This window comes from Quercus suber, unplaced genomic scaffold, assembly GCF_002906115.3.
Source record: "Quercus suber isolate HL8 unplaced genomic scaffold, Cork oak 2.0 scaffold_35, whole genome shotgun sequence".
Taxonomy (NCBI): Eukaryota; Viridiplantae; Streptophyta; class Magnoliopsida; order Fagales; family Fagaceae; genus Quercus; species Quercus suber.
Genome location: NW_027069500.1, coordinates 1,784,973 through 1,796,659, shown reverse-complemented (window position 1 = coordinate 1,796,659; position 11,687 = coordinate 1,784,973). Strand labels below are relative to the sequence as shown.

The 11,687-nt window shown below is 32.1% G+C and overlaps 1 long non-coding RNA gene across 1 annotated transcript; it reads right to left on the bottom strand.

Annotated features, from left to right (window-relative positions):
• Positions 1–7,034: 7,034 nt before the first annotated feature.
• LOC136066448 (uncharacterized) lies at positions 7,035–7,638 on the bottom strand. The gene is made up of 2 exons (XR_010627940.1): positions 7,416–7,638; positions 7,035–7,285 (listed from the first exon to the last, which is right to left on the bottom strand). It is a non-coding gene; the product is annotated as an uncharacterized LOC136066448 (long non-coding RNA).
• Between the last annotated feature and the right edge of the window lie 4,049 nt (positions 7,639–11,687).

The window sequence follows — 11,687 nt, the reverse complement described above, 5'->3', positions numbered from 1 at the left end:
GGCTCAATAACTTTAGGGGTTTTAGGCGAAAATTTTAAGTGGGGGTCTTTTTTAATATTTAATTATTTATTAAAAAAAATTTATTTAAAATATATTTTTCTTACTTTTTGAGATGCAAAATTACTAATTGGTTATTGCAAATTTTCTAAAACCGTAACCACTTTATACTTTAAAGTTTAAACCTATACAAATAAAAATTAATATATTACATGGTTCAATAAATTAGTTTTTTTTTTGGTAAATCAAGATCATAACATTAAAACTAAGCAGGAACAAGTCCATTACAAAAAGAAGCGTCCTTATCAGCAAGAAGGAGGCCAACCACCACAAGCGGTGGGCACAAAAAAACAACAAAATTAGAAATGGAGCTCTCCCCAAATCTTGCTAGCAAGTTCGCGCATTGATTAGCCTCGCAGAATGTGTGCACAATCCTCTTGTTGGGAATGGTAGCTAACAATTTCCTGCAATTAGATAGTAGATGTTCCATTAAAAGGATTGCCTTATTATTGTTCATTAGCATGACAATACTTAAGGCGTCCAATAAATTAGTATTACTGTAATACAATTGAGTTGACATGATATATATCAAATTATTAGTTAGTGTGATAATTTATAATAATCCATAAAGTAAAAGCTTGCATAAAAAGAATATATATATATATATAGAGAGAGAGAGAGAGAGAGAGACTAATTTGAGTGGGTATACATAGGGTGTGGGTATGGCCTGTGTGGGTGGGTTACTGGGTTAGTGAATGTGTAGGCAATGTAGCCGTGTGGGTGGGGGCTAGCTAATAGCAGTATGCAGAGATCTCTTGCACTTGCGCAGTAGTTATGAAATATTTTTCAACTTTTTTAGATTATAAAATATTATATACTAGTTCTATCAGGCTATCATTCTATCAAGTTGTGTGCAGTGTGCACTGTAACTGCAGAGAGGATGTGGCATTTTTAATGCATTTTATTGATCAATAAAAGGATTAAAAAAAATTATTTTTGTAATTAAAATATATAGATAAATATATTAAATATATAATTTTTTTTTTACAAGTGAGGGTCTTCTTTTATTTAGAGGCCTTAAGCGATTGCATCAATTGCATCCATTAGTCAGCCAGCCTTGATTGGATCAATCATCAAATATGTGGGAACCAGTCAACAAGCAATGGAATCCACCCTTCGTGAAATTGAAATATAGTGGACTAGACCCAGCCAACCTTATAATTTCTCCAAATTAATTGAAACCAACAGGGCGAATTAATGACATATCAACAAACAACAGCCTATATTTCTCTATAATGATATCTTGGATTATATGACTAATTTTCAAACCAATTACTTGCTAATACTCTTCCACGTTGCCACGCAGGAAAAAATTTCGAAGATGAATCTAAAATACAAAGACTAGTGTCCTATGTTACAAGAGGTGGTTTAATCTTCTTGCAATGGGAATGGGATCCACGCCCTTCATGAAAATGAAATATAGTGGACTAGACCCAGCCAACCTTATAATTTCTCCAAATTAATTGAAACCAACAGGGGAATTAATGATATCTTGGATTGTATGACTAATTTTCAAACCAATTACTTTCTTGCTAATACAATGTAAAAGTTGGGTCGAGGAGAAAGAAAACAAAAAAAAAATCCAACGAAAAATACTGTTAGACAACAATCATCCAAGGTACTTTTATTGCCAAAAATACTGCACTTGAACATATTTACACAGACAGTAATGGCTTGTTTGGAAGTTTAGAGAGGGAGGAGAGTAGAGGGGAGTAGAGGGGAGGGAAGTAGTGGGGAGGAGAGTAGAGGAAAATGATTCCCCTCCACCTTGTTTGGATGTTTTTAAAATTAGTAAGAGGGAAGGGAGTAATTAGCCCTTCCCCTTGTGTAATTTTGTTAATATAATAAGGGTAAATTAGGTAATTTACTTGGTTAATAGTTTATGTACTCTACTCTTCCTCCAAATCTCTCCAATTTGGGGGAATTAAAAATGGGGGGCTAGAGGGAGTTGAAACCCCTCCAAACCCCTCCCCCTCCTTCCTTAAAAAACTTCCAAACAAGGTAATTAGATTACTCTCCCTCCCTTTACTCTACTCCCCCTCATTTTTTAAACATCCAAACAGGCCATAAAATATTATATTCTTGGTTAAACTTAACTCTTTATGTACCATACAGGAAAATAATAGGTCATCTCATAAATTGCAATAACTCTGATCTCCCTTGTGCAATGCTATTCACATTAGGTGAGCAAGCTTGTGAGTTTGTAGTTAAGCAATTTTAAATAATTTTGACTTCTAAAAAATCTGATTGGGTGATTTTTTATTGTGTTTAAACTTTTAAATGAGAACTATATGTGTGATATAGGAAACAGAGTAGACACCTAATTTAATGGCATGGATTACATATAAAGACCTCCAAGGAAATAGATGCCAAAACAATTTCCATTGAATCATTATCGGTGAACTTGACTTGTTCATTCAGCTTTTTAAAGCTATTAATAAGTGACATATTCTTATTCATGTGATTCAATGACATAGATGACACCAAATTATTATAATTTCTTATAGGGAATGGATGTTGGGTTTGATCTTGCACATGTTCCTTTGGGTGACAAAACAAATAATTATGATGCTCGCATGAATTTTCTTGGTAAGTTTTTAACAAATGATGTAAAGTTTTTCTTTTGCCTTTACCAAGTTCTTAAGATATAACCTTGGGTTTTTGAAATATGTTTAGGTATGTGATTTTGAGGTTGTCAATGCTATGGGACATTGTAAAAGAGAAGAGGAGATAGGCATTTGTTAATGCTGCTAGTGTTATATTTTTCTTTTGTTAAGATAGTTCCTTGTGCCTTCGATTACTCGATATATAGCTCTCAATGCTGCCAGTGTTACATTTTTCTTTTGTTAAGATAGTTACTTGTGTCTTTGGTTGATAGTTCCTGGTGCCTTCAGTTACTTGATGTATAGCTCTCTCTCTCTCTCTCAAAGCTGAAACTTCCAGATTTTAAATCAACATTTTTGGTAATTTGAATGTTTAGCTATAAATTACATTACATTAAATGCATATTTTACAAGCATCTATGAAATAACAAAGTAAGATGAAGAGTGTCAAAACTGATATTATTGTCAATAACTCTTCATTACATCATATCATATCATATCATATAGTATAGTTGTTAGTATCGTGTATAAAAAGTTTCGTATTGTAAGAGCATATCGTTAGTGTTCATGAATTGTTTGATGCATAGGTGCGTATCGTATGAATCGTATTGTATCGGTGAATCGTACGTATTGTACGATACATAGACATATGGGTTTAAAATGAGTTTTTTTTTTTGTTAAAATTTGTGGTTTTATTTGATTTAAACAAATTGTTAAGCTTTTTTAACACAAAATTATTGGGAAACTTAATTGAGTCTGATAAAATAGCAAGTCCATGAGTTTTTTTCTTCTATTCTCTTTCTCCTACCAAATTTAGATTTTACTCATAAAACTCACTTTCATATGTGCAAATTTATTTTCTATGCTATTAATAATATATTAAATGAAAATATAATTATCTTTTGTTTTGTTATTATTATTTTGAGTCTAAAAAGCTAGAATGCCAAGAAAAAATATAAAGAAAAAATTATTAGAATAAAAAACCAAAAAAAAAAAAAATGTTGATAATAATGAAGAAAATGTCTATGAAAAAATAATTTTGCAAGATGTTGAAAATGGTGATAACATTGACTTAGATAGAGTTAATTAGCCAAGATGATGAAAAAATATTATTATTTTGATTCATATATTATGTATTACTTCTGAGTTTAATCAATTTGAATGTGCATGTTATAAACATAAGTTAATTTGATTTATTTAGTTAGTTTTGTTAAATTTTATTACAAAAGTAATGATTAAACTGGTTTGAATATATTTCGAATTTATAATAAATATACATTTTATATATGTATATCTATAATTATTTTATAATTTTATTAAATGTTTGTGTATCTTACGATACATGATTTGATACGATACACAGTACAAAAAAATCAAAAATCGATTCACGATGTGATTCACGATTTAACAACTATGACCCAAGCCTTAAAGTACCATTATTTTTTAGTTAAATAATTTTAAAATTAAAAAACACAAACCAGTTAAAAGAATAATTTACTGTTTTTAAGTTTTTTTTTTTTTTTTTTCCCTCCATTCAGCCTAAAACTTAGAACACTATCTCTATCTCATTTTTAAATATTATTCTAAGTTACCTTACATCTCTCTTTTAAAAAAAAAAAAAAATACACACTGTTATTTATATATCACTTTCAAACATTATAACACTAAATAAAAAAACAAATAAACAAAAAAGAGTATTATTACATGCACAAAAGTAGGGATGGCAACGGGGCAAGGAGGGTTCGAAGGATGGAGTCTTCACCCCCACCCCGCAAGATTTTGTCTTGCTTCATCCCCGCCCCGCCCCGCCCCGCATGACGGGAAAATTTCTTGCCTCGTCCCCGCCCTTAGGGCCCCGCCCCACCCCGTAAAATCTACTTTTTATTAATTTACCCTACAACTAATACAATTTTTATTAATGAAATTTTATTAATAAAACTTATTTCATTAATAAAAATATACTTGAAATTACAAATAAATTTATTCCGTCAAATCAAATCAATTTTTAGAAAAAATTGAATAATATATCCAAGTGTTTAATAAGACAATCATAAAAAATAAAATAAAATTTCACAGTATAACACATGACAAATAAATGCAGAGAACCACATTGGATAGAATAAAATAAGCTAATGTTGATATGTTTGTTTAATAGAATGGTTTTTGGGTATGAAAAATTTACAATTATAACCCTTAGCAACGTGGGGCAGGGCGGGGACGGGAAGGAGCGGGACTAGGTGGGGTGGGTCTAAAAAGTTTAAACTCATCCCTGCCTTTCCCCGCCCCATGGTGCGGAGCTAAAATCTTGTCCCATCCCTGCCCCACCACCTTTGCGGGGCGGGAAAAACTTGCGTGAAGCGAAGCGGGAAGGGTGGGTTAAACGGGCTGGGAAAAAATTGTCATCCCTACATAAAAGCGTGTATAATGAGTTTAGTCCTTATGTATTGATATCAATTGATTTGTTTTTATTAAAAAAAGAAAGAAAGAAAGAAAGAAAGGTAATTTTCCACCGTGTTTGACACTGCAATCCTCTGTGTATCAAAATTTCGGGTGATATTACAGTCTTACACCTGACATACGTTTGAAATTTGATGTTGACGAATAATTAGAATAATTTGATGTTGACGAATAATTAGAATCGGAAGAGTCAAAAAGTGGAAATAAAACAAGTAGAAAGACTAAGGTCAAGTCTCCTCATATAATGCCAATCAATCTTAATAAACTTTATTTTATTTTATTTACTTAATGAGCGTTTGATTTTTGTCACAAACGATTTGACATAAAAGTTGATATCTTGTTCACCTCAAATTTTTTTTTTGTTGTTGATATTTTGTTTCAATATAAATGCATATGCCATGGCCCGTGACCCAAGGTCAAGAGTTAATTATTATTGGTAAATGTTAACAAATGTCCTCAGAATATTAGTTAATAATCTATTTAAAAAAAGTTTTTATGGTAAAAGGGAAAAAAAGTAATTAATGTTTTGATAGTTTTTTTTTCATTTCTCTTAAAAGTGGTATCAAACTTTTTAAAATTAATTGTTAACCAATGCCCTTTAGACACGCGTTAGCATGACCTATTATTATTTATTAGCCTCCATTCCACTTGGTTCCTTATTTACCGGCTTCTTGCTTTTCATTTTTTCAAAAACAAACGACGCTTTGACAGACCAAAATTGCGCATTTTGTTCATAATTCCTTGTTAGCTTATTGATGAAATCCATATTTAGCTGCTTAGACCGTTTAGCAGCTCCACATTGGATCTTTGGACCAGATAATTTTCACCTTGTTTGACACTTCATAAGGTATTAAACGAGAAATGATACAACATTCCACAACATTTTTACAGCAAATATTAGTGGTGACTCAAATAAGAACCAAAAAAACAATTGNTTTGGTTTATTTGATGATTTTATTTGGTTAACATCACTAAACACTAATTGCAATGAAATTTATTAGTTTTCCCAAAATATCTAAGATTCACCAAAATGCAAAACATTTATAAAGTTCTTTTAGTACATATAACATTTCAATCAAATTACACTGAATATATTAAGGGTCTATTTGGATATCGCTTATTTTTGAAAATTGAAAACTAAAAACTGAAAACACTATAACAAAATAATTTTTAAATGTATGAATAGTGCCATGTGACCTAGTTTTAAAGTTGTTTTTGCTGAATAAAGTATTTGCGGGTCTCGTGAACAGTGCACGAGACTCGTAGAAAAACAACACAAATGTGCAAACGCACAACGCAGATGCTATCCAAACTCCACCTAAATAACAAAATGAAACACTAAGTGTGTGTTTGGCATGGCTTAATTTTGCCAGTTTATTTTACTATTCAGCTTATTTTTGCTATTATTCATGGGTCTCACTATATTATTTCAACTAACTTTTATCTTTATCTACAGTACTTTTAACAAAAAGTTTTCAGTTTCAACAAAATAAGCGGATCCCAAATAGACCCTAATTTTACAAAACCATCCTCATTGCCTATTACCAATCCCTCTCTTGCAAAGCTCTTACCTGCCAACAATCAAGAAAGCTTGAAAACAACCCACAATCAACATACAATTAGAAACATAAAACCTAGTCAATTCCTTTCAAATCACCAAAACTTGCCCACCTGTATCAGAACTCGAAGGAATGAATCATCCCAAAATCCAACCCTAAATCTTTATCATCATAACTTCTCATTATTCTATAAGTGAGTGTCATGATATCTTAGTGCAATCGACTTTCAAGTTAGATTAAAATAACAATAACATAAGCAAAAGAAACAACATGACTACATATAACAAATTAAAACAAACCAAAAAGAAATAAAGTAATAATCCACATGCAAGATGAACCCATGTGGAGAAGCTACATCTAAATGAGATAAATATACTTTAAATAACGATAAATATAGTGGTGTTCATGAATGACCTAAACCAAAACAAAATCTCCATTTTTCTTTCTCTCCAATCTTCTTTTCCTTCTTTCTTCTCATTCTCTCTCTTGTGATGGAAGCAATTGACTCATAGCTGACTCTTTTTTTGTTTCTCATTGTTCTTATTTCTCTCTGTTTCTCTCCCTTACCGTGTTGTGTCTTGGGTTTGTGTCTATCAATAGAGTACTTGGCTGTCAAACACATGAAACAAAGAAATAAGATAAAGAAAGATAGAGCCAAATGATGAAACTACCCCACGCTTTTTAACTCTTTAGATTTAAAGTTTTTAAGGATAGAAGCGTAAGTACACAACAAACAAACCTGAAAGGAAACCTCCACTTCTGCTATTTTAACCCTTACAATGTCGTTTTGTCAAACACAAACATTTCAACTATCCTTTTTTATACGAAGTATAGATATTCTCATTTCACTTTATTGAAATAGTGTTGCATCCATTCAACCCAAAAAAAGAAGAAGAAAGTTTTACACCCAATAATGGGACTTATGTAGATGGAATTGTATATGTCAATCCAGATAGCCCTCCATATATATTCCACCCAACTTGTATATGAAAAAAAGGACTGATCGAACCAATACATCCACCAATTAAGGAAAGCTATACACTCAAAGTTCAAAAACTTCGGCTGGGCTCTAATCATGTCACACTCACATGACATGTACTATGAGTTAAATCCTGTTGATTTCATAGATAGGACTTTCATGAATGAGTTCAACCGGCCTCTTATATGTCTCTGCCTTTGATTTCATCGCATATTCCAATAGGCACACTAGAAGAAATTGGCACTGCTTTCACACATGAAACGAGATGCTCTAGTCTCTAGAAGCCCCTCATGGTTGCAAGTTGATTCTCAAATGTTTTTGGTCCATATGCTAAGCATAGTACAAATTTTACAAAAACAAGAAGAAAAAATATTTGAGAAATTTATATATTGCATTGTTAATATGACATAGATTACATTCTTTATCACATTAGTTTATACATTTTTTTATAATAAAATTCGCTAAAATGATGTCCCCCCTCTTTTGTATATTAGATTTTTATGCAAACTGATGGATTTTATGTACTTGGTCTGCTATTGAAACGAAAAAAATAGCTACAAAAATGTAAACATCATAGACGAACTAAGGCTACCACTACTTTGGCATAATTGAGTAATGATTGAAACCTTAGAAATCCCTACAAAAATCTCCAATTCATCTTGTGCATCCCCTCATTAAAACCTTAAAAATCTCTCTAAAAAAGACTTTTTTCTCTCCCAACTCTCAATTGCCCAAATCATGACAAAATTTTACCCTGTCAAACTACAATTATTTGTATTTATGTCTTTTTCCCGCATGGTATTGAACTTGATTATTTTTCTCCTTCAAAAAATCATCCCAACACTACACTTGACCTGATAGCGGCACATACAAAGAAGCTTCCGGCAATGTTGTCCAACAAGGTCACATTTCAATACCATCTCTTTCGGTCGTAAAGGAATTTTTTCAATTATTTTTTCCACAATTATTAAGCAGTGGGAAATAGCCTCATCTTGAAGTAGGTGGGGAGAGAAAATGAGATCCCTTAAAGCCAATCCTTATTTTGCACTTGCACTTATTGAAACTAAAAATTGGTCCCTCAAAATCAAATGTCCAAGCCTATGTAAGTGCAAAGAAAGTGGCTATGGTAGGCCTAACTAAGTCTTCCATTATAGAATTTTCTCAATAGCAATCATTAAAAGATAAGAGCCGGTACCAATAGAAATTTTCAATTTCTTAATGCTTCCTACTAATGTTCTTTTCCATCAACTCCTACATCATTAGGATCTTGATAATATTTTCACTTTTTTCATGACAAATTATTCAAATGACAAACATATTCCCTATTATTATTATTATTTTTTTTTTTTTTTAACTTCCTTTTTTTTTTTTTAATTTTTTTTAAGGAGATTATAAAATCCCTCTTAATCTGTGTTCGTGCATGAAATATATTCAAATGAAACATAATGAGGAAAATACAAAACACCTCATCACCATTATAGGATTCTTACTGTAGCTCCCCAATTTACATTGCAAAGAGGACAATTAATTCCAAGAATATAAAGTCAAAAAATATATATATCTTGAAGTAGGGGGGGAGAGAAAATGAGATCCCTTAAAGCCAATCCTTATTTTGCACTTATACTTGCACTTATTGAAACTAAAAATTGGTCCCTCAAGATCAAAAGTCCAAGCCTATATAAGTGCAAAGAAAGTGGCTATGGTAGGCCTAACTAAGTCTTCCATTATAGAATTTTCTCAATAGCAATCATTAAAAGATAAGAGCTGGTACCAATAGAAATTTGCATTGCCTTGCTCTCTCCTTGAGCCATGTACATTTGGTTTTCAATTTCTTAATGCTTCCAACTATTGTCCTTTTCCATCAACTCCTACATCATTAGGATCTTGATAATATTTGCAATTTTTTTAGTATCTCCAATATTCATTTTCTTATTCCTCTCTACCTCTTTTTCAACTACTCTCTGGCTCTAAGCAGCAATTAAGACCTCACAAAATATGAATAAAATATTCATAAAAAATAGCATTAGCATAAAGCATAAATGATGCATTGAGTTGCACTCTATAAAACTCAAAGGAAGATATTACAAAAATTCAAGCGACCTCTCAAACACTTTCTCTACTACTCCATTTTCACAGCCAAATACCGAGCCTCAAATCTCAAACTCTAATTTCATTATCTCAATAAAAGGAAATCATTTGTAAGTGCTGGCATATAGAAAATGTGATAAAATAAAGAAAAATGGTTAAAAATATTTCCATTAATTTATCAATATTTAATTGCCTTTAGCAAGGCATCCACATTAAAATATATATATGTAAAATAAAATAAAATAAAAAAGCATGAAAAACACTCTAAAATCATCATTGACTTTTACTTTTATCGTCATGACTGGTATTGATATTGCACTAAATAGCAGTAAAAAAAACTACAAAGAAGCTTATAAATTATGATTTCTAAAACATTATTAAAAAAAAAAAAAAACTAATCTCATCAATAATCAATTAGAAGGTTTCTTTGTATTTCTCTAAGTTCTAAAACATAATTCATTTTCGGCTTTCCCATACCAAACACCCAAAAAAATCACAACCTTTACAGAACCCATAACTTTTGACCTTAGCATCAAAACTATAATCAGTCATCACTCAATAAAAAAACCAAGCCCTTTTACTTGGAATGGTTAACTCATACGGGTTAAGATTAGAAAGGACGATGAAGTTGAGTTAGGTAAATGTTATTGAAAGGTTGAAGATAAATGACATCATTCTTGATAGGAATGTATTTGAGATGAGATACATGAAGGGTTATGGGTTATATCTAAAGGAGTAGAAGTGCAAGAGATTTATCTTGAAACATTGAACTAAAGAAAACGAAGAGTCTTAATAATATTATTCTCTAATAATGTACACATGATATCATAAAAACTCCATGATAGCTCCTTAAGCCAACTAATCATAAATATGATATTATAAAAATCTTATGATAACTCTAGATGATTTATAGAAAACTAAATACTTTTGTCAAAAAAAAAAAAAGAAAGACAAATTATTCAAATGACAAAAATAGTCCCTTTTATATTTTTTTAAAAACATCCTTTTTTTAAATTTTTTTTTTTTAAGGAGATTATAAAATCCCTATTAATCTGTGTTTGTGCATGAAATATATTCAAATGAAACATAATGAGGAAAATACAAAACACCTCATCACCATTATAGGATTCTTGCTGTAGCTCCCTAATTTACATTGCAAAAAGGACAATTAATTCCAAGAATAAAAACTCAAATATATATTGTGGGTACCTTAAGCATGCTTCACAACATCCTAGGCAAGCTAGGCGTGCTTGGCAACGTCCTAGGCATGCATGGCAACGTCCTAGGCCTGCTTTGCAACGTCCTAGGCCTGCTTTGCAACGTCTTAGGCATGCATGGCAACGTCCTAGGCATGCTTGGAAACGTCCTCAGATGGTGTTCTAGGAGTCCCACATCGAAGGAAAACCCCCCCACTTGCTGCCTTATAAGTTTTGAAACGAAGGAAGTAGTGTACCATCAGTTTATAGTTATTCGAATAACTAAACTGATGGTACACTACTTCCTTCACTTCAAAACTTATAAGGCAGCAAGTGGGGGGGGGGGGTTTCCTTCGATGTGGAACTCCTAGGACACCGTCCGAGTACGTTTCCAAGCATGCCTAGGATGTTGCCATGCATGTCTAGGACGTTGCAAAGCTGGCCGAGGACGGCCTAGGACGTTGTCATGCATGCCTAGGACATTGCCAAGCACGCTTAGCTTGCCTAGGATGTTGTGAAGCATACCTAAGGTACCCACACACACACACACACATATATATATATATCTTGAGGTGGGGGGGGGGGGAGAGAAAATGAGATCCCTTAAAGCCAATCCTTATTTTGCACTTGCACTTATTGAAACTAAAAATTGGCCCCTCAAGATCAAAAGTCCAAGACTATGTAAGTGCAAAGAAAGTGGCTATGGTAGGCTTAACCAAGTCTTCCATTATAGAATTTTCTCAATAGC